General features: G+C 42.5%; 1 pseudogene; it reads right to left on the reverse strand.

Moving 5' to 3' along the window:
* Window positions 1–11,968: 11,968 nt before the first annotated feature.
* On the reverse strand, window positions 11,969–12,368 carry LOC146864014 (large ribosomal subunit protein eL33 pseudogene; annotated as a pseudogene).
* Window positions 12,369–12,799: the final 431 nt, after the last annotated feature.

Genomic DNA, 12,799 nt, shown 5'->3' on the forward strand with positions numbered 1-12,799 from the left:
GAGTATTATGGTCAAAAAATTGATCTACCCAAATTAAGCCTTTTGTCCTCCAGGGTTTCCAGTAAATGGGTTTGTTATTAATTAGCATGAATCTATTATGCCAAATGATAGAATTAAGACGTTTTGAGATCTGTGGGAGTATAGGGCAATAACCTACAGAATTTCTAAACCCTCTACATACAGAATTTACACGTGCGTGTACTTGCAAAACATGTGCTGCAAAAAGATATACCTGTCAATATGCTCTTCTCAAATGTGCAAAATTCTGCAAATGTACCATGAGCGATTGGCATAATAAATAAATAAAGTAACATATAAAAATGTGTCCAAAACAGGAGTGATAAACATTAGTTTTTTTCTTATTCAGATCATAAACATTGTTTGATGCATACATAGAGGGATTACAAACATTATTATTTGTTTCATTTCTTGATATGAGTCTCTTCTTCCGCTATTATAACTGTAGTTTTGGAAAATGGCAGAAGAGTTGCTCTGAGGAGTTATTTTCTGTTTCTATCAGACTACTTAATCCCCATAACCTATGTTTTGACACCAAAACTAATTATATGGGTCTCGTAATTTCTGAAATATTACATCATCACTGCAACACATCTGCCATTTTTTTTAAATGATGTCCAGAAAAATTCGGCCTGGAATAGCAGTGTCTACCCACTCCAAATGAGTTCTCTAATGATCCAAAAACACAAATGAAAAATGAAAATCTTTGGATAACAACTTTTTATGGAGTTATAACAGGGGGCCAATTTTATAACCTTGAGAATAGACTATGCAAACTCTTTCTGTCCAGGGGTGCCACCTGGCCTCATCAGCGAGCTTCAGTTGGGATAGAATGCGGCTGCAAGGCAGATTTCTAATGTGCCCAGGCGAGAGCCTATCTCCCCACCTCTCCCCCACCATTGGTTGCCTGTAGGTCAAAGGATTACATTTATATCCCTACTCATCATTTTTAGAGCAATGCAGAACAAAGGGCAGGCTTACGAAAGAACTAAGGTTAGCGGGCATGGGCCAGATGTACAAAAATTATGAATTTCAATTTCCAAGTTGTGATTCGTACCAAAGCACAATTAGCAAATCACAATTTCTAATATAAGAACATTTTGTACTTCTAAACAGCAATTCCTAGTGAGTTACAAATCAACCGAGCTCATGAATATTAGAGAAGTAGGTTGCAGTTTGCTACCCATTAGGAATGACATCTTTCACAGGGATGGTGGCCAGCCTGGGTCAGCAGACCACTGTCAAACAAAACAGCAAATGAATCTTTTAAGTTTCATTTTTAAATAGTAGGCAGTGATCAATGGGACCACTACCTGTTCTTTTTTTTTTACATTCTCAAAGGGAAAAGGGTCCCTTGAGGACCCATTCCCATTGGCAAATGGGTCACCATCCCCTTCGGGAAGGTGGAAAAACATTAATGTTTTGCTACCTGAATTCTGTCGCAGAACATTAATACACCCCACTGCGTTTCTGAAATTGAAAGGTATGCCCAAATCCACCCCTTCCAAATACCAAATGCCAAAACCAAATTGCGATTCAGCAACAGGTTACCAAATCACACTTTCACTTCGGTGCATTACAAAATGCTTTTTTTGTGGTCACAATTGAATGCTTCACTCAGGCAATCAGGGTCTCCTATTTATCAAAATTTCTGGAAAGCTAGAAGAAGAGGCCAGTCCTTGTCTTCTTTTTGGCCACACTTTGGAACGATCCTCCCCTGGTTTTGAGAAATTCTTCCTCTAAATCTTACTGTAAAAAGGCTCGAAAGCCTTTCTTTTTAACCAGGCCTTTGTACGTGTTTCTATCACAGTTAGCAGCACCTGGACAATTCTCTGGGAAGCAGCTGTTGCACTTTACAAATGGCAATCAATCCATCAACCTAGAAGTTCATTGCAAATACCTCAGAAAAGTCCTACGGAGTTTAAGACAGCACTCTATGTCTGATAAACACATATTGGAAACCTTTTTAGGTTTTGTAAATCGAGGAATTCAGATTGGTCCTGACAAAGTAATACGAGTAAATGCGCGGGCTGCTCAATTAAACAGTTCCAGGACTTCTTGGTGCTTGCCAGTTTCTAGTAACACTTTATCAAAAAGTTCTCACAGATTATCAAACTCAAAACCAAACTTTCTACAAATAATCATCCTTTTTGATTGGGAAAGGAGCAGGAAGAAGCCTTCCAGACTTTAAGGACTTATTTCAATGCAGCTGCCATCCTGAGACACCCTGGCTGCCCTATTTGTGTGGAAACAGATGCCCCCTCCTTTGCCATCAGAGTTATTTTATAATCCGAGACCCAAGACCTTCACCCAATAGTATTCTTTTCTCCCAATTTGTCAGGTCTGGACAAAAACAATACCATCTATGGCCGTGAAATCATAGCAATTAAGGAGAGATTTACACACTTTATTTAGAGGGTTTGCCACATCCCATCACTGTCTGCACTGATTATAAAAACTTAACCCGTGACAGCGGTCTCAGGCAACGCATATTACTCTGTGCTATGGAACTGCTGAAGCAGGGCACAGCCCTGTGGCACAGAGTAATCATTTTTTCTTTTCAGAAAGAAAATCCCGAAACTGTATTTTCTTTTTGAAAAGGAAAAATATAATGCTCCCCTCTCCATAGGAGTTGTCTCCCATGGGGGGGTAAGCATTATAAAAATTAGCAGTAAGAAACAGTAAAAAATTGCTCTATGTCCTCCCATCCAAATTGATTGAGCAGTTGGTAGCCATTTCTTCAACAAACTTTACTCCCCAGGGCCGTTGGAGAAGTTTGGCCATGGCGTAGACAGAGTAGTCTCCACATTTAAATCGGGTGGGCGGACAATATGTTTAATGGCGACAGAGTATACATACCACCATTTTATAAATAGGGCCCAAAGTGTCCATATTTGTTTCCTGGGTGAAAAGCTAGAACTAGTAACAGTGAAATCCTATTGCACCGAACACCCCTACCATGCATTGACTCATGGAAAGGAACAAAAACATGGCATAAAGCTTTTCAAGATCTTTCTACAGGGATGCTAGGATACTATTCTTGCAATAATTACAGATGAAGTAAACGTATTGGATGCAATTGGTTTGAATCATGCTCAAGAAGTGTATTTTGTGTCTCATGCCACTGAAGTTAATCAGAAAATTATCACTAAATGTTGTTGCAAATGTAGGGGTCAAAAAATGAGGACATCGACTCATAAATCTCAGCCTAACATTTGAGCAGATTTCTACCTATTTTAGCATTATCAAAATATCAATTAGTCGACCTTGGAAATCTCAAATAGTCGTTGATATCCTGGCTTTTTCTAACTACCTTACAATTACTCCTCCAGGTGTCTGCAGTGCTGAGTAAGAATTGTGGGTGTATTGCCTACATACATTTTTTTCTCCACTGAAAAAGTCTTTTCAATGTGGAGATAATTATTAGGCCTACGCCCCTTGAAAATATTGTGGGGTGTATTACCACCATAATTGCACATTTACCTAAACCTTTATAGAGAAGCAGGATGGTATAACTTTCAAGAATATTTGTGACTACTCTTATGGTTATGATGTTGTATACTTTTCCAGTATCCCCAGTGACCAATTCCACGTAACACACATTTTCTCACTTCTTCACAAATATCACGTCTGTGCAGAATTCCTAAAGATTGGTGGCTTTTTAACCATATTAAGTAGAATTTGGGGACAGAAGATGCTGCACATCCTGAACCAGTGAATCAGTGTCTGCAGAATTATGGCAGTAAAATACCCTTTTCGTGGTCATAACATCACCCTAGTTATCAAGTAAGCTATATGCATGACTGCAAACAGGTTTGCTTATCACGCCTATCATTTTCCCAAAATATACTTATATATCGGTTCATGCTGGATAGCATTGAAGTGTTTTTAAACTGTTAATATTGTGTTAAAATCATTTTAATGGAAAAAGTCCTAAAAACGGAACCTGGAATGTAAAGCATTACTCACATATTTAAATATTTTACATGATAATGTTTGTTGTAAATTCTAATATATCCAGTGAATCTAAACTCACTGTCAAAATCTTAGTTGTGCAAACAACATCTAACATTCTGAAAAACAGTAAAAAAATGTAACAAAACTGAACGCCATTCAGCCAACTAACTTCGAAAAAAGATTATTATTTTTGTGTGAAATGAGAGTGAGGCGACCTTCTGGCTTCAGTAGTCACAAGGCGCTAGAAGTGATCCCGCATAAGAGTCTGGATTTTGAGTTTCATGAAGTAAAGCTATGTTAATACAATCCTGCTTTACTTGTTTTCTAATTAGCCTAATTGAATTGAGATTGCCTGAGAGTGGGAACCACAGCTTGATGAGATGACAGCCTGAGCTCCAAAGATCCTATTAGCTGTAAGAGTGTAAATCCCAGTTACCTTCCATGGCCCCATGTGACAGCCTCAGCCATAGTTTCCTCTTCTCTCTAGCTGCTGCTGGGAATTAACTTGATGCAATGTTTGGTTTTTATATGGAATATGATTAAAGGCTTTCGGTTTTCTTTGTAATTCACAAAGCGGAACAAACTTGTGAGGCATGTGCGTTTCCGAAGGTACATTTTTATTTATTTAGCTATTTTATAGCGCCACTTATCCGAATGTAGGGAGTCAGACCGCTTTACATCACACAGATAAGTATAAAGAAAGGACTAAGTGCTTGCACGCCTTTACTTTGTGAACAAAAAAAGCTTTAAATGAAACAACATTTAATAATAACAACAAAATAAAACAAAAGAACACACAATGGCAATTAGTGGGTAGCACTGTGTGTTTATTTCAGGCTATGACATGCAAACAGCAATACCTCCTAAACACAAAAGAATAAAAAAGCTATTAAAATGTCACGTGTCAACAAAATAAATACATTAAAGAGCACACACTGGCTTTAGTCTAAAAAAGGTATATTGATCACAACCACCAAAACCTAATGGTAATACAATCAGACAAAGCAATTATCCACAAAATGCCATAGCCTTATTGAACCACCCATCTAAGCAATGGCACACCATGAAAGACACAATAAAACTGGTGCCCACTATTACTCTCTGTACTTCTTACTGAATGGTTAATTAATAGCTTACTTTCAATTAATCCATAGACACACCGTGGGTAATATAATTGAAGGTGACAGTATCATTATCTTTATTGTTACAGAGCACCATCGATAGACAATGATGCATTATTCTGCAACGCAAGATAATTTTAATCAAGAATGAAATCCCCATGTATCCACCAGCATGTGAAATAACAAGTTGGAGTATCCTATTCAGGAGAGAAATCTTATTAACTTCCAAGAGCCTCCTTTATTCATGTATATCTATCTGTGCTGCATGCTGAAAGTTCCTAGAGCATATTTCAGCATGCACATGAAACTGCATACATAACTCTTATGCTGACTACCAAACCTAAAAGGGAAACTTGACATTATGGGCCATATGTACAAGGGAAGTGGCGGAGCGTGTCTTTAGCCTCCTTGGCTTAACGCCTCGCTCTGCCACTTCTGAAAAGCAGGGCTGCACCATATTTAAAAGAATATGTTGCAGCCCTGCGCCAGCGCAAGCACCCTTGCACCATAGTGTAAGGGTGCCTTCGTGCAGGGGAAGATTGTTTATGTACAGGAAGGCCCCCCTTCCTGCACATAAACAATCTTGAAATGCCGTTTTGCAACTTCTATGTGTGCTGTTTAATGCAGTACACACAAAAGTTACAAAACGGCATTTTTGGAAAATGATTGTTTATGTGCAGAAAGGGGGACCTTTCTGTACGTAAACAATTATTGGACTTTTGCTGTTTTCATGTGTGCTGCACAACACAGCACACATGGAAACAGCAAAACATTTTTCCTTACTTCGCCAGGTTAAGACCAGGTTTTCCCTGGTCTTAATTCTGGCGCTGCCTCCTATTTATGCCTCTCTTGTAAATAGGAGGCAGCGTCTGGATCAATGGGTGTTGCGGTGGAACGCCCACCGCAACACCCATTGCCCTCCCCTTTCATGCTAAGCACAGCCTAAAAGGGTGCCTTATTTACAAGGCAGCATTAAGCCATGTTAAGTGGCTTAATGCTGCATTGTAAATAAGGCGACGCCCCTATCGTCTCAGGAACGTCGAAAAAAGTGACGTTCCCGTGGCGATAGGGGCTTGTACATATCCCCGAATGTCTCATCCTTGTCCTAAAGCTAGTTCAGTAAGGCACATATACACCTTATAAACAGACACCCTGCTTGCTTAACCTTCCAACCCAAATCATACACACACCCATGTATTTTTCAATAAAACATCTCCATTTCCAACAGGGCCTATAAGCAGGAGCACCATCCCACTGCCAATCTGCTATCTTGTTTGCTCACACCGGCTGCCCTAGTGAAGGAGGCACCTGTAATGCAAGTGTGGTCATAGACACATCAAAGCACTATAACTAAAGTTAAGAAGAAAACAAGGAAAAGAGACTAAAACATTTAACTAGACCAGTGCATCTAAACCTTTTGGCTTCAGTGCACCCTCCCTTAATCATTACTGTAATCCAGGGACCCCCACTGTATTCATTATTGGAATTTAGAGAAACCCAACTGAGTCATGTTTGGAATCTGTGAACCCGGCAATTTAAATAAATTGAACCTCAAAACAATACACAAAAATACGGAAATAAGCATTCATCGAATGAATACACAAATATTGAAATATTTAATTTAAGTTAATTCACAAATAAATATAATAAATCACACTTTAAATTTTGGGAAGTTTGTGGCTTTTCTAAATACATTTGATACCACACATTGTCCATAGTATAACTGTTGGATGCACTTGGTCTGCTCCCATGCAACCAATTACATTTTTAGCCTCTATTTAGCAAATTCCTACACATATACAGACTGGTTTAAAACTTTCAATTTTACATTTAACTTCTTATTTATATACACTTGATTAAGCTGTTAATATGAATTAATTTTCTAAGCAATCGCAGACCCCCCTGCGTAGGTGTCTCTAACCCCCAGGGGTCCCTGGAGCACAGTTAAGAGCTAGGGGTGGGCGGAAAATTCTGTTCCACCTGTGGAAATGGTGGAATTTTGATGACTCCACGCTACTCTTGTAATGCGGATTTCCAGGCAAATTTGTCAATTGGTGTGTGGTAGAATCTTTTCTTACATGAGGCTCCAGAATGGTAAATTGGTGAGGGAGAGCGAGATGTGGTGTCCTTTTGGTTGCTTGAAGGACATCTGTTGCGAATTTTCTAACACGTGCAGTCACAGACGGTTGCGACCGATCATGATCAGAAGGTTGCAGCTCCAGTGCTTAATTTGAGCTGGTGCTTTCCGGTGATGAGCACCGGCACTTAATTGGTTTCCGGTGCTCGACATCGGCACCTTATTGTCAACACCACACTTAGGGCAGTCTGCTACAAGGTGGCGCTGCTCATGTAATTTAGAAATGAGCAGTATAACAGTTGTTCAGGAAAACAATGTACATTAAAAAATTGCTCAGACCTGACTCCCCAGCCATTCCTTTAGCTTTGGGAACCTGGAATAATCTGAACTGTCGCATTTACATGCTGGATAGATGGTTAGTAGTTTTTTGGCAGCAATGACTGGGGCGATGAGGGGTGCAAGCTGCAGTGGCCTCCTGGCCAGAGCCCTGGCACTTCATATTTTACAAATTAAGCACTGTGCAGATCGAGTATAAAATCTACTCAAGCGTCAGCAAAATCAACTCGAGTAGTTGCCCCGTTTGCTGCACTGTGTAGAGCCATTCATGCATGATTTTTCAGTGCTGAAAGTGCTACTAGAGCTAAATTACAGCACGAGCAGCGTGACACACCTATATCTGCCCGTTGACGGATCTCCGTGGAATCTCCCAGAGTTTTGAAGTCATTCTGCAGAATTCCACTGAGTCTAATTCCATGAGTTCCGCCCACCCCATTAAGAACCACTGAACTAGACGAAGGTTCCTATGAGACCCTATCATTTTAAATAGTCTTCTGAATTACCAATCTGTGGAAATTATACAGAAATACATAGAGAAGCAAATGGTTAGAGAAACACTGTCTGGCAGATTCATAACAGCCTGCTGGGTCAAGATGAGAGTTGTAAAAAGCAGATGTTGGGCCACCATGAAGCAGTAAATATTTCTGAGCCATTTAAACACCTGGTTACATTTCTGAAGGCCAAAAGGCATCTACACCCCCATAGTGTGGACCTGTTGCAACTTCGTGACAGTTTGACAAGGGCAGAACCAGGTATCAAGCAAAAGTATGCATCTACCATAGGATAACCCATAACTTGAGGAAAACATGGCAAAATCTTCCTCAAGAGGTGAAGTTGGGGAAAAAGGCATATACAACATGATTAGTCTCCTCAGACAAACAAAAAGCTGGGCTACAACATGTAGCCCGACCTAAAACTAAGAAGCCACAGTTTTTTAAAACAAAAATCTAGAATGCTGTCCCTAAGCACAGGTCTCCGACCAAATAAGACAGACTCCCAGGCGCACTATTTTTTCCTTCACGTAGTAAAATCAAGCTAGTGCCAGACCACTTCAACATGTACTTAATAAATTCCTTTTTCAATTAAAGCACAGACAAATCTTGTCCAATACAATTCAGTGTTACAGCTGTTACTGAGCACCACTGCATTACACGTCACAGCACAAAGATGGATTAAGAATGAAAATACAGGTTAGTCTACCAACATGCGAAGCAACGGGTCGGAGGTTACCTAAGTTCAAAAGTATCCCTTAATAGTAGAAATCTCATTTATTTTCCAAGCCTCTTCATATATGTACCTCAATGTTATCTTTTGGGGGGGCGTGGCCAGCAGCCAAAGGAAAAGGCCGCACACTGGTGCGGCTCCGGAACCTGAACCCCATATTCCCACAATATCCGTACCAAATCCGGACAAAAAGCAACGTACCCAGCGGTACCAGCCCATGAAGTCACAGGCGACAGCGTGGCGGATTGAGATCACCGAATCACCAAGGGAAAGCGCTGAGAGAAGCATTCCTGTCTCGGCAGAGGCAACGAAGAAAATGGCGGCGCCAGGAAAATCGTTCAACAGACAGTGGAGCGAAAGGGAAATTGAGACGACAGCACCCGAGTCAACAAACCACTGTGAGCATAATGCATCATGGTGAGTGCAGGCCGCAGTGAATATGAGCTCAGTGCAGCAGGAAAAGTGCCGGAACAACCCGCAATAAAGAAAAGCAACTGTGGACAGGAGGAAACAGCGCTCAATCAAGAGGACAGCACAAGAACCCACAAACAGCAGCCAACATAATGCGTGGCTGTGAGTGTGGACCACAGTGAATACATGCCCAGCGTACCGGGAAAAGTGCCAGAAAAACCCGCAGTACAGAAAAGCAACGGCGGCCGGGAGGAAACAGACGGAGCTAAAACAAGCCCCGGCCGAGGGAAGGTAAGCGCGCCCAAATATCGCGCTGACACACAGGCGGCCCAAGAGGGAAATTAACAGCAGTTTGCCACAGAAACAATACGGGTAGAGAGGAGGGGGAGAACAGCAGCGCAAAACTCGGCAAGCAGGCCACAAGAGCCACCGAGGCAACAACGAAAGAAAACGCAGGCAGAGGCCCACACTAAAACCAGGCCTGACACAGATAAGGGAGATCCCATATGTGGCTTAGCCCTCCCCCCCCCCCTCAGAGAACAAACGGGCAAGACACCATGCAATTAGCCTGATGGGAAAGTGGAGAAAGCACCATCTGCTTCTAGAACCCCATAAAAAAGACCCACGTAAGGAAGGAATCACTATACAGTGACTGCACAGCTTGTGTGTTGAAGTAGGGAAACCCAACAGGCCAAAAAGGGTGAACTGCTCCAAAGCAGGCAGCGGGGAATACCACGCAAGTGCCACAATCGAACAGCCACTAACAACCCACAGAAAGATGGCAGGTGGAAAAGGTGGGAAGGCCACACTACACATCAAGCTTGATAAATATGCATGGTCAAAAAGTGGGGAAGACCAAGCGACTGCTAATGCGATTGCTTAAGCTCAAGCCCAGACTCCTACCCGGCAATCCAAACTCACCCTCCGAGACATAATGGCGGCCAATAATAATGTACGCACTGTTCTGGAATTGAGACTGGACACAGAAAATGTTGACATTTCACTCATTAGAGCAGATTTGCACAACACGGACGCCAGAGTTAAAGATGTGGAAGAGGCAACCAACGCAATATTCACCGACACAACCAGTCTCAAGCAGCAAATACACGTACTACAAACCAAACACCAACTGATGGAGGCACAACTAGACGACTACGAAGGCAGGGCATGCTGGAACAATGTACGCATCCTAGGAGTGCCAGAACGTGCAGAAGGGCTAGCAACAGACCTCTTCGTAGAAGAATTAATCACAAAGTCCCTTCAACCGAAAGGCCTTTCACATTACCTCACAGAGTACTGGGAGGAAGGCCAAAGCCTGGAGTCCCCATGCCAATATTGGCCAGAGTTTTTAACTTTCGAGACAGACGCCATCTTACAAATGGCCCACAGCACCCCACCAACTAAGATATTGAAAATAACACGATAACATTTTTCCCAGACTTTACAATCAGAGTGCAAAAGCAAAGGCGTAGTTTCCTGGAGGTGAAGAAAGTGCTCAGGAAAAAATACATTAAATATGCAATGCTACTACCAGCTAAACTACGAGTGGAGGCAGAATGCAAGACATGGTTTTTCTCAACCCCGGAAAGACGTGGAATTGATTGGAAGAATGGCGTCAAGCAGAAACTCACAACAAAGATGGACTTATGAGGCAGAAATGGAACCAGCCAAAACAACCTCACAACACTTTTAAAGAATCAGATCCAGGGACTGCAGACTCAGGAACGAAGTGAAAAGGGACTATGAAACTCCAGACACGAAATAGAGCAGATCGGATAAATGTATAGACAATCTGGCACCCCCGCCATTACTGAACTAATATACAATGTTGCGTGGCAGGTGTGATAAACACCCGAAGTACAACCTGAAAACCACACTGAGACTAGCAAGGATCAATAGACTAAGCCACAAAGGTGGGAGAGTGACTCGGGGTTATCGATCGGACTACAGTCAACATCATTGTTGTAAATAAAGGGTATGTAACGGGATCGGGGAGGGTCCAGCATGTCTACGGACTCCTGTACTTTTTGTGGGGTTGACAGGCACTCTGCAATGTTGAGGAGGCGGGTAGTTCAAAGTCCTTCAAGCAGGGAAGCAGGGAAGCAGGGAAGCAGGGAAGCAGGGAAGCAGGGAAGCAGGGAAGCAGGGAAGCAGGGAAGCAGGGAGGGGTATGTTGGGGACTAGGGAGGGACAGTTTCAAGCCTGGGTGGGTTTCGGGTCACAACCCACCAACTTCAATAGTAAAGTTCTTACAGACACTTGCAGATCATGAAACATCTACACCTAAAATGAGGGCCCCATATAGAGACACAGGCACTGCTACCAAGAACGACACCAATCGTACCCCATTTAACAAAGAAACAGGAAACAATAGAGAAAAGGTGATTGCTAGAAACCTCCACTCGAAACTTGATGACAAAATCAGTAGAGAGCACATTTAAAATCCTCACTTGGAATGTCAACGGGCTGGGAGATAAGCTAAAAAGAGGGATAGTCCTGCACTACCTCAAACGCCAAACCCCTGAAATAGTATTAATGCAGGAAAACCACCTAGTAGGGAACACTTGCAGGGCCATATATAGATGGGGGTACAAATTAGTTGTGCATGCCTGTTTTACATCTGGCTCCAGGGGAACAGGCATACTGATGCGTACAACTCTCCTGTTAATGACACAGAGGACATGGGCTGACCCACAGGGTATATTTGCTGTATTGGAGGCAATCTGGAAAGGAAAGCTGATCAGCCTATGCCCCCCCGGCGCTCCATAAATCAGCCCTCAATGACCTAAGTAAACTAATCCTGGAATTGCCACTTGGAATTTTAGCACGATTTATTGTGATCAGCAATTCAGATCCTTGAAGGATACAGCATCACTCTGATCCTGTGCCCCATGGCCTTGGCGGGAAGGTTGCTGCGGAACTTGGCACGGACCATGCCGCTGTTACCATGGGCACGAGCTACCTTTCCCCAGATCACACAAGTTTTGTTGGGTTTGCCACCAGGAGTTACGGTGTTGTTCTTGACTTTGTACACGTATGCGCATTGCTTGCCCAAGTAGAAGTCTGTCTCATCTCGTGCATAAAGCCCCTCGATTTTCAGAAGAGCGGTGTGCTCCCTCTGGTTTCTGAGACCACTTTTGTAGTCAGCAAAAATGGCCTTACTCCACAATCTTCCAGACATTCTGTAACTTTATAGTCCGGCTGTTGACAGTCCGCAACCGGTTTCCAAGATGGAGGGAAACAAATTGCCACTTGGAACCCTAGTGCTGGGAGGAGACTTCAACATGACGCTGGATGACCACATAAATAGGTGACCACCACGAGCATAGCCCCGAGATTATACGCCACCAACAGACTTTCTTGGCACCATGGGCATGACACATGTATGGCGCCATTTCAATTGTGTGGCTGCTTATTCACTTTGATCACTGCCTACTTAGTTATACCTTACTTCAGAATCGAAATCACTCTCACCTCCTTGAGCACGTAAATTGGTCCCCCTTCCTCTTCAATAACCGCCGCTGGCCTTTCTCAGAATGGAAATAAGTCCAGACCCTACAGGATCCAATGCTTTCACTATCAATTATCAGCCTAATCTCTCAAAACATGCGGCAAAAAAACACAAACATCGCCTACTCAAATCTAGACCGGAAGC

The sequence above is a fragment of the Triturus cristatus genome, chromosome 2_1 (genome assembly GCF_964204655.1).
Source record: "Triturus cristatus chromosome 2_1, aTriCri1.1, whole genome shotgun sequence".
Taxonomy (NCBI): domain Eukaryota; kingdom Metazoa; phylum Chordata; class Amphibia; order Caudata; family Salamandridae; genus Triturus; species Triturus cristatus.